The sequence below is a fragment of the Mesitornis unicolor genome, unplaced genomic scaffold, assembly GCF_000695765.1.
Source record: "Mesitornis unicolor isolate BGI_N332 unplaced genomic scaffold, ASM69576v1 scaffold8727, whole genome shotgun sequence".
NCBI lineage: Eukaryota > Metazoa > Chordata > Aves > Mesitornithiformes > Mesitornithidae > Mesitornis > Mesitornis unicolor.
Genome location: NW_010194405.1, coordinates 1 through 7092, shown reverse-complemented (window position 1 = coordinate 7092; position 7092 = coordinate 1).

Here is a 7092-nt window from a genome sequence, read left to right as displayed (position 1 = left end):
AGCAGAGATGCTGCGCTGCACCTTGGAGGGGACAGTGGCACCTGTAAGCAAACTCTTCTCCCTCAGAGGGGATGTGCTGGGGCCCCACAGCATTTCTGGGTCACTGCAGTCTCAGAGGAGCAATTCAAGGGGAAAACCACATGCACATTCCTCAGCACAATAGAGCCCAGCACCAGATGATGCTGTGGTCCAGGCGCATCCTCCAAGAAATGAAGCCACACAGGAATACCTGAAAAAGGAAGACTACAGTTAAACTTCCAGTTCCCCCAGAAGGTGGAAGACAATAAGCAGCCATCAAAAGGCATTTCCTGCCCATCTATTGTTCCCCTCTCTGAGTCCTGATCAAGCTTTGCACATGGTCTGCAAGCAGACAGACCTTCTAATTGCAGCAGCGGGTAACGAGCTATGCATACCCTTGTTGTGACTGTGAGCCTTGGAGCAGTCACCAAGCACCTGGATGAAAGTGTTTCTCGCAGATGTTTGCTGCTGGTGGCATTTCTCCATCTCAAATTTGGTCTCACCAGGCTCGTGAGCCATCCCAGTCTCCGGCTCCTCTCCCAGGTGCCTGCGCAACTTCTATCTTGCTGGATGCTGGCATGATGCAGAAGCTGTTCCCTGCCTGCTCACCCACCAAATCACGCATAGCACATCTCCTCTCCAGGTTAGGGCACACAACACGTCCTCCATCTCTGCCTGCTTTTATCTCATCCCGTTTCCTGGCCCCGGCTTTTCTCTCCTAATTAATGGTAAAAACACGTGGGATCCAGGCCAGGCACGAATGGTTTCAGCGAAGCAATTAGCCCGACGTGAGCGAGGAACAATTAGCGCTGCTCTCTGGAATTCGGCCATTGTGCGGCTCATTGTATATTTTTGCCTTAAAAGGGGGCCAGTGTGTTGGGAGGAGAGTGAGGGCCCCCGTTCGCAGAGCCGGGCTGACATTTGCACTATGTTAGTCATGCTACATGTCAACATTTTTGTGAGCTTTCCAAAAACAGAAATTCTAATGGGATGTTTTAATCCCGTCTTCACCCCCGCACACACCCTCCCTTTTCCCCCTTTCAACTCCCACCGCCCTCCTCCTCCCTGCCTCACACAGCACTAATACCACCCTCTCTCGGCTTTGGCTCCCGGAAACCGGGCAAAGCCAGAGCAGCAAAATTCCTATTTAAACTAACATCACATGAAAAATGAACTGTTGCTTTTAATTCCCTTTGCAAGGAGAATGGGAAGGGAGAGAACAATTTCCCAGGGGTGTGTGATGGGAAGGGGGCTTTTGGAGACCACCAAGGCAAGCTCGGGGTTGTGTTGGGTGCCTCACTGATCTACCTTTTCCGGGAAGGTAGAAACTTCATTGGGACGCACCAGAGGCAAGGAAGAAGCCAAGAAGCTGTGGGGGCCCAGAGAGAAGCCAAATTCCCTGGGGTAGTCAGAATTTGGGAAAAGCCTGGCAGGAGCGTATCGGGGCGGGTGACACTCATATCTGATCTGGGTTGGGTGCAGAGGGTGTGCACAGGCAGCTGTGGGAGATATCACTGCTCTGGGGAGAGCTGCAGGCACTGAGATGCTCAAGTCCCAATAGGGAGTTAAAATGTGTCCCTGATCTCCCTGCCTCCCTCTTCCCCGGTGGTTTTTGAGACTGGGAGCTGTAGGTAGCTGTTTCGTTTTTTCATTGGAGGGGGATCCCCAGCCACTTCATCAAATGTGGACCTTAAAGCAGGAGATTTAGCGAGTCACTAAGCCAGGCACTGAGCTGGATGGGAGCCCCAGGAGCAGGCAGACACCTGGGCTCGTGTCAGCTCCCCAGTGCAGCATCAGGGCTGGTCCTAGCAGGACAGGACCCACAGTGGTGGCTGCCAAACACAGGGCAAATCTTGTATCGAATGGCGTCTGGGAGCAGCCTGCCTTTCCTTGCTGGTCCTTGTACTGTTGTTCTGCTGTTGCTGAAGACAGGACACTGGGCCTTCATACAGCCCAGTCCAGCCCAGTATGAGACTTGACTCCTACCTTTTCCTTGGGGTGATCTCTAAACGCTTGGATAATCTCTAAATGCCCTGACATCAGCTTCTGGATCACTTTCAGAAAGACAGTAGGGAGAGGAACAGCTCAGGACAGGAATGGGGAAAAAAATGGGGTCAGAAAAGAATGAGTGGCCAGAAATTAAGGGCCAGGAGCTGCAAATTCCTCTGACCCCACCTCTGGCTGGAAGGAGCTTGGGACAGGCCAGCCATCACTGCAGCAAACCATGATCTCAGCTTGCTGTGCTCTGGCCCTGCCTGTACAGACAAACACATACAAGCTCCACAGACATCCCATAAGGGAATGTATCAAACAGACAGCTGTCCAGGGGACAGGGACTATGGCATCTCTGCTGGAAGCACATCACCTCTTGGGAAACCGAGGCACAGCGAGCTGGGCACAGTCAGTGGGAGTCTTTGCTGCTCCACTCACATCTGTCTGTCTGTCTGTCTGTCCACCTAGCTGAGCACTGCTGAAGGCTCTGGCTCTACAAAAGCTTGTGCAATGCAGGGCCATGAGTCACTTAAACTCTGCACAATTGATTGTTTTCTATATACTGCCCCAAAACCACACTCCCAGTCAAATTTCAGCAGTGTGTGACAGCAAACCTCCAACACAGGACAGCTCTAAAGCTCCCTGCTTTGCTGTCAGGGACAAATACCAGATGAGTGACCTGCAGCCGGAGACAGCCTGCATCCAGCCCAGCATCCCCAGCTGTCAGCAGTCCCTGCCTCAATGGCCTTGCAAAGAGGTGTGGCTGCTGCTCGCCAGCCAGGGGATTTTGGGGTGGAAGAGCCAGGTCTGTAAGGTCACATCTGCCCCAGAAGCTGCTCTTGAGAGGAGATGTATAGGCTGTGGGAAAGCAGGTTCCCTCCTGTTTTTACCTTCATTCCATGGTATTAACATTAAAAATTCTCTTCTCAGAGGAAGGAGCAGAAAGCTCCCTTTGCACACCTTACACTGCCGAAACCCCCCTATGATGCACCTTGATCATGAAGCCCCAAGAGAAGCATTAAATCAGTGGTGGCCACCGTACCACCCTCCCCTCTCCCCACATCTACCTCCCCTCCCCTGGACTGAATAGGGAGCATGAGAAACCAGGCCGGGTGGGGACGGCCCCGTGCCCCTCGCTTTCTTTCAGGATCAGCGCGTCTACGAGGCCACTTGTGTTCCCCAAGCCTCTCTTCCCCTGCAACACTGGGGGCTGTAATCTGGGGGCAGCGGGCTTGGAGATGGAAAAGAATGCGGGAGCGGGGAGGGGGGGACGGGTACCATGCCCTCCCGCCACCACCACCGCTAAAGCCCCAAATTCTTAGACCTGGAGGAGTCACCACCAAATTCCATTCAACTGACAGAAAAGAAATCAAATCCTTTTAAAGAGAGCCCACTTTCCCCACAAGAATGTTCCCTCGGCCTTTTGTTGCAGGGCTTTGCTTGCTCCCAGCAGCTCAGAGGAAGCTGCTCCAATACATTAACCAGTTTAACTTGCTCGTGACCCCCTCTGCCCAGTGCACAATGAAGCTCTTCGCCCGCTTTTTTCCCCAGCTCCTTTTCAGGAGCTAAATCCCCCGCTGTTCTCCACTCGCTGCCTCTCTCCCTCAACCTTTCTCAGGCCTCTGCTTCAGCCCCGGGAAAATAATAACGCTTTGCATTTGTATAGCCCCCCGGCCCCGTGGCATCTCAAAATGCCCTGCATGGATTGCATCGTGTCCCCCCTACCCTGCTGAGGGGACCCGTGGTCCCTTGAGGTGGAAGGGGAAAGCGATGTAGGGTCTGAGGCCATGGACGGTGGGCGGGGTTGCATCAGGTCCTGGTATAGACCGGTGCCAGAGCTGGAGCAGATCAAGGAATGATGGGGATGGGGGCAGTTCAGCATCAGGAGGTTCATAATGAGCACCCATTGCAGAAGATTTGGGTGCTGGGAGGAGAGGCACTGACATGCCCCACTCTGTGCAACCACCCTGATGGCACTGCCGGACTCTCTGCTACAAGGGCAGGAAGGTTTTTTGTTCCCAGAGTAGTTAAAAAAACCCAGTAGATGAAAAAAATGAGCCCTCGCACTGGCCCTGAATAGCGGAGCCCATCAGACAATGGGAAGTTAACCAAACCCGGGCGGGAGGACAGAAGTCTGCCGCGGGGCGCTGCCGTTTTCCTACCAGTAATTGATGCAAAGTCTCTTTTGTGCTCTCAGAAAATCCCAGAAAGAAAAAGCGGGGGATGCGGGGGGGACTGCAGGCAGGATCCAGCTCCCCGGCCGCCCTTCTCCGCTGTCTCCCTTGCACGCCTCGGCTGTGCGGTCAGAGCAACGGCCGCTCTTTGGGGCTGAACCCCGTTAAATACCCACGACAATACGATCACGGCGAAGTCGGCGCCTGACAGAGCTTTTAACCCCTGTCCGACGAAGCGCGTAAATTGCTCCGGGCGGACAATGCAGCCTTGCAGCCCGAGCACGGCGTTTCTCTCAGATGACCTGAACACTTTATTACCATGGATTTATTAACCGTTTTTAGCAGCCCTGAGAACCTGGGAGCCTCTTAGGGACCACCTATAGAGTGCCAGGGTCAGGCTGCGAGCGGGGGTGATGCGGAGGGTTTAAACCAATTTAAACTGACCTAATACCACAGTAGGACTGAAAGGGAGATGCCCCACGTGCAGTCCCAGCCCTGGGTTGGTGCAGGGCTGAATCTAGCCAGCACCAGTGGAAAACCAGTATGTAATCTCAGTGATGTTAATTTGCAGTGAGAATGAGCTGGTGAAGTTCCTCTGCAAAAGGTACAGCCCTGATGTTTGGGGGAGCTTTGCTGTGAGTCCTGGCTCAGACCCATCCTTTCACAACCGGGCACTGCCACCCCATAGCCACATCCAGGCTCACCCTGTGACATCTCAGTGGGGTGAGTTGTGAAATGTGTCCAAAATCAGATCCTTTTTGGAGGGAGAGGTGAGAGACCCTTCTGGTCCACCCCTGGCATCCCTCCTGCAGAGCAGACATGACTGTTCCTCTCCCCCCAGCTCTTGTATTTACAGGACACCTAAATTTTTCTGGCACTGAGGCCACCTTACTTAGGGTTAGGCTTTTTGTACCCACAAGAGTGGCTGAATGCCAATGAAACAGGGTGTACCCAAAAGCATCCTCCCCATGGCAGCATCCTGCTCCCTGCCCCTTGAGTACCATCCTGTGCCCACTGAGAGACAACTGACTTACCCCATCAGCATTTCCGTGTGGGGGACGGTGCCTCACTGGGGACATCCACGTAATGGGTGAGGGTCAAGTCAGGAGACCAGGCACCTGGAGAGGAAGCCTGCAGGGACACAGCCAGTGGCCAGCCAGTCCCTGTGGAGTCTCTCTCTGGCAGGACCGTGCCACCAAAAGAATGGCTTCTCCTTGCTGACCCTGGGCAGCCACCAGCCCCAGGAAGGGGGTTACAAGCAGTGCTGGGGGACCACGAAAGCCCTTGTGTCTGCTCTGGCAGCAGCATCGCGACTCAGCAGACCCCACTGCATCGCTCAGGGACCAGTGGCACACAGAGCCTGTATTGTCACTTGCTTGGCGGCGCCGTCCAGGACCCCAACATCTGGCCGCGGCGCGTGTCCCAGGCCAGCGCTGAGGCTGCGGGAGTGGGAGAGCAGCTGGTCGGGGGAAAAGGGCCTTTCCTCCCCTTTTGGCTGCTGGAGAAAGGGGCTCTTTCTTCATTCAGAGTTTTCCTGATCGAGCTTTTCAGCTGCCTCTCGAGCAGCAGTTGTTGTGCCATCGGGTTGGAGACAAAAGGCGCCCCCAAAAAAGCAAATTGAGACTGGAAGGCTGGGCTCTGCAGCAATAGCGGGAAGTGGGGAGTGTGGGATTTGGTTCCTGTGTTTGTATGGTCTAACTGCTTTTTAAAAGATTTTATTATGGCAGGCTTCTTTGGCAGCACAAGTCTCTCCCCAGACATGGGCACTGCTGTGAAAAACCAAACCCCACAGCCTCCTCCAGCATTTCTAGCCTGAGGCCACGGTTCAAGGGCTGACCAGGAGGATGCTGAACCTAAAATCAGCAGAAGGCAAATGCTGGGGCATGCCTGAGGAAGCAGCCTCCCTGCTTCGTCCTGCCTGGTATTATGGTATTGTTTATCCAGTGCCAGAGATGAATGGAGCACGTGACAGCAGGAAAAATGTGAGTTGAACAAGGTCCCTGCCCAAAAATGCAGCAGCCCTTGATTATGGCATTATATTGCAGCCCAGGCCCAAACCCAAATCTGTCTCTCTGTAGCAGTGCACACACTGGGAGAGAAAACCCCAAGAGCTCCCTGCGTATGGAGAGGGAGGATGAGGGAGAAAAGAGGCCCCGGGTTTGGCGTCAGTAAAATAGCAGGTTGGTGGCACATTCAGGACCAGATTTCAACCCAATTTTCCCTTGCAGCCACCACTTCTGCCATTCCTTGGCTGGAAAAATGGTGTCTCATTCAACAAGACATCATTATCATGGTTAGCAATCACCGGAGGGTCTGGCTTGACATCTATGTGATGTTTATTTTCAGGCAGTTCTGTGCTGTGGGGCTGCCCATCAGCACCGGCTCCAAAGCAACCAGGATGGGGTGAGCTTGGTCTGGAAGCATCTCCACATCTCCCCAAGCAGGGATGGGAACAGATCCCCAGCACCCCATTCCCAGGCTTACCCATCAGACCGGAGCTTGGTGGAAGTGAGAGGAGTACTGTGGCTTTTGGGGGTTTTGGTTTTGTGTTGTTTTTTTAAATTATGCTTGGCCTCAGAAGAGACTGATGGGAAACTGCCTGGATTTTGGTCAGACTGGCCGGCTTTCTGGTAACCTCTTGGACACGGCTGTGAGAAAACCTCAGCTCTCAGGACGAGCGGGAGGTGGAACGTGTCCATTGCTGCCTATGAAGTACCGAGTGATGCCCCGGTCACGCTGCGGCCTGCAGGGACCCCCGTCCTCCACCCTGCCCACCATCATCCCCTTGACGGGAGGGAAGGAGCAGGCACCCTGCCTGCACCCCTACCTGCAGCCGGCCGTGGGCAAGGCAGGGCGAGGTACAGGCAGGAGATGGGCAGGCGGGGGCTGAGGAGTGGGCAGGGCGCGT